A 4,304-nucleotide genomic window follows, 5' to 3' on the forward strand; every position below is an offset into this window, starting at 1 on the left:
CATGAAAGGCTAAATACTTTTTCTTGGTTGCAAGGACACGAAAACCTTCAGATTTCAATAACTGTGAGATTTATCTTACCTTTTCTTTTCAGTTTATACGATGAATGTATTTGTTCTTCTATGCTTATTTTTTCTATGATTGTTTATTTTAATTGTTAGAGTGGACTCTAAGTTATTATTGTAAATAATCTATTGCTAAGTTTGATATCAAAATCGGAGTTGTGATATATGAACTTGCGAAGCAATTGAGTTTAATAATTATGACGGATCTACGTTATTAATTTGAGGGGGAACATTCAATCAAATCATATATAGACGTGGACATTTATGTTTTCTTGATTAATCACCTTATCTAGTTCTTAAAGCTGCCATTAAATTAAATTACTAGTGCGAACACTGTGGTTATTTGATGGTTAGGGTTAGTTATACGGTGGATCCATTAACTAACCAATATTAAGAAGAGATAAATATTTAGAATACAAATTGATGTTTAGTTTCCATGATCAGTTTTGATTTCTGTAGTTGGATGTGTGTTTGCGACCAAGGTTTGTTCTCTTGATAATTTTCTAATTTTACTTAATTTCTCTTGATAGTTTTCTAATTTCTTTTGCTTTAGCCTGGATAACGTCTAAACCCCTCCCAAGTTGCATATGATCTAGCATAAAAATATGACTTGAACCTTCCTCATGGAATCGCCCCCTTGCTTGCTCTATATTATTTTATGTGTTGTGTTTTAAGTTAGGGTAATTAATTTGTGCGACCGCGACGTCACAACAAATTTCGGCGCTGTTGTTGGGGAAGTAATTTTAGTTGATCCTTGTGCTATTATTTTTATTTTCTATGATTGTTATTTATTTTTCTCAAAAAAGAAAAAAAGAGAAACAAAATTTTTGCTTGCTGTGGTGTTGTTCATTTACGGCAGCGGTACTATTCAAAATAGATTGTTTTGTGGAATTCGGTAGCAGTCTTTTATATCCTGAAGGAAAAAGATGTTCTAAAAAAGACTAGTAATGTTACTAACCCCACCCTATCGAGGCCAAATTCCATTGTTTTATAGGGTTTTTAGGCAGTTTTAGTTTTCTAGCGTAGGATTTTCATATAATTTGCATTGTTTTTTTTATCTCTTATATGGTTGGTTTCTTTTAAGTTTTCTTGATGATTTATGTCAATAACCCGTTCTACTAATCAAAGTCAAGTGCAGTTAGATCTTGAAATAGAAAAAAATTTACGCAGGTTATAAAAGGAAGCTCGCCTTAACATGGCTATTGCACGACAACAAACACTCAAGGAGCTTGCTACTCCTAACGTGGAAAATCAACCATTGTGCATGAATATCGACAATAATGTAAACTTTGAGCTCGCATATTTTTTTATACATTTGCTACCAACATTCAATGGTCTTACAGGTAAAGATCCTCATACTCATTTCAAGGAGTTCCATATGGTTTGTGTTGGCATGAAACTGAATGGAGTTGACAAAAAACAAGTTAAGTTGAAAGCTTTCCCTTTCTCTTTAAAAGGGGCAGCAAAGGCATGATATTTCTCTATTCTCCCAGGTTCTATTGGAACTTGGAATGCCATAAAGAAGATTTTCCTTGGAAAGTATTTTCCAGCTTCTCGAGTTGCCAACATAAGGAAAGAAATATATGGGATTTGGCAATCTTATAGAGAGACACTCTTTGAATATTGAGAAAGATTTGAGCAACTCTGTATTGAATATCCTTATTATCAAATACCCGATCAACTACTCATTCAATATTTCTATGAAGGATTGATGCCTACCGATTGTAGTATCATTGATGCTATAAGTGGAGGGGCATTGGTAGATAAGACACCCGAGGCTGCACGCCAATTGATCTCAAACATGGCAGCTATTTCGAAAGAGTTTGGCATTCGTGGAGACTTCTTAAACAATCGAGTAAATGAGGTAAGTATTTCTAACATTGAAAATAAAGTTAATGATCTTACTTCTCTTATGTGTTCTTTGGCTTGTGGCAATGTCCAACAGGTGAAAGTTTGTAGCATATGCTCTTTATAAGGACATGCTTAAGATATGTGCCCAACAATGCAAGAAGATTCCATTGAACAAACTAATGCAGTTGATGGAGCATTTAATGGACAGCCTCAGCGTGAGTATGATCTTTTTTTACACCCGTACAATCCTGGATGGAGAAATCATCCCAACCTATGGTATGGAAACTAGCCTCAACAAGGCAATCAAGGCTGACAATTCCATCCCCATGGATTTCAGCCCCAACAGAATTATCAAGCAAGACAACCCCCTCCATTTACACACTCCAATGTTATGGGGTCGTCATCCAGTGATGATCTTCGTGAGATGATGAAAACTTTGGCTTCTAACACTATCACCTTGCAGCAAAATGTCATGACTTTTCAACATGAAATAAGGTCAAGTATTCATAACTTAAAGAAGTAAATAGGGCAAGTGGCTTCAAGTGTGGGGAAATTGCAAGCATAAATGAATGGAAAATTGCTCTCCCAAGCATTGAATCCAATAGAGAATGTTAGTGTGATCATGTTGCGAAGTGGGAAAGAATTTGAAGAGAAAAGGTAGAAACAAATTGTGATGGAGGAAAAAGAAGAGATAGAAACTGAATTGAGAATAAAAAAGGAACATCCTCCTCCTCCACAAACTGAAACATCAACCAACACTCCAAAGGTAACTCCTCACTCAATGAATTCTAGTTTTAAAATAATTCCACCCTTTCTTGTGAGTTTTACTAGGTTAAAGAAAGAAGACAAAGAAAAAAAGATTTTAGAGGTTTTCAAGAAAGTAGAACTCAACATTCCTTTGCTTGATGCTATTAAGAAAATTCTCAAATATGCCAAATTCTTGAAGGAGTTGTGTACTACCAAGAGAGCTTTCAAACTGAAAGGTTGATTAGTACTTAAAAGTGCATTTTTATCAAGGTTTTATGTGATCATTTTGCACTTGAAGTATCAATAACTCCTTAACTAAAGCATGTTTTATAATAATATATCTAGGTGCGTTTACTATCCTATGTCTATTGGTAATACTAGTTTCAAAAGGGCCTTGTGCGATTTAGGTGCATCCATTAGTGTTATGCCTAAACATGTTTATGATTCTCTTAGTCTTGAGCCTTTGAATAAAATTAGCATTGTAATACAACTTGTGGATTGTAGTTTTGTTTACTCACTTGGTGTGATAGAAGATATCCTAGTCAAAATTGATAGTTTGGTTATTTCATGCGACTTTTATATTCTTGATATGGAACATGATTCTTGTGATTCATCAAACAACACTCCTATATTGTTTGGGAGACCATTCTTAAAATCTGTTAATACAAAAATTGATTGCGGTAAGGATACTTTGTCTATGGAGGTAGGAGATGAAAAAATTGAATTTAATTTTCATGATGCAATGACATATCCTTATAGTAATGTTTATTCTATCACATTTTATGACTAAGTTGATAAGTGTGTGCAGCAAGTTTGTGATTTTGATAGTGAAGATGGAATAAGTGTAGCTTTGAGCTATGGTTATGATTTTACCAAGATAGAAGAGTTGGAGAGGCATATATGTGTTCCCCAAAACATGCATGACTTAGAAGCTTTGCAAATTGTCCTCCATGATGCACGAGTCATTTACCCCATCACGGACAGTGAATGGGTGGAGCCTATCTTTTTGGTGCCTAAAAAGATTAGAATTACGTTAAGAGAAATACAAAATAATGCTTATGAGAATGCAAGGATTTACAAAGAAAAGACTAAAAGTCTCTATGACCAAATGATTACAAGAAAAAAGTTTAATGTTGGAGACAAAGTCTTTCTTTATCATTCGTGTTTGAAACTTTTTCTTGGAAAGCTGCGCTCTCGTTGGATTGAACCCTTTGTTATTTCTAATATTTTTCCTTATGGTACAATTAAAATTACAAGTTTAGAAACCAACGAAGTACTCAAGCTCAATGAGCATCACTTGAAACCTTTCTATGAAGGTTGGATGGTAAAACTCACCACTTCTACAGAGTTAGCTGAACCAATTTATGAAGAATGAGCATGCAACATGTCGAGCCAATGACATAAAACAAAAGTGTTTACTAAGAGGCAACCTAACAGAAAAAAACAGATTTGCTTTCTTTTTCCCTAATCTTTCATTTTTCACATTTTACTTTAATTTTATTATTCTCCTATATTCCTTTTCTTTTATTTCAATATTGAGGACAATGTTATGTTTTAAGTGTGGAGGTATTGGGAGAATGTTGGTTCTTTTATTTTGGTTTTTTTTATTGTTTTTTTTTTAAACAAATTTCTATATTTGATCT

This window comes from Populus euphratica, unplaced genomic scaffold (genome assembly GCF_000495115.2).
Source record: "Populus euphratica unplaced genomic scaffold, PopEup_1.0 scaffold2484.1, whole genome shotgun sequence".
NCBI classification, from domain to species: domain Eukaryota; kingdom Viridiplantae; phylum Streptophyta; class Magnoliopsida; order Malpighiales; family Salicaceae; genus Populus; species Populus euphratica.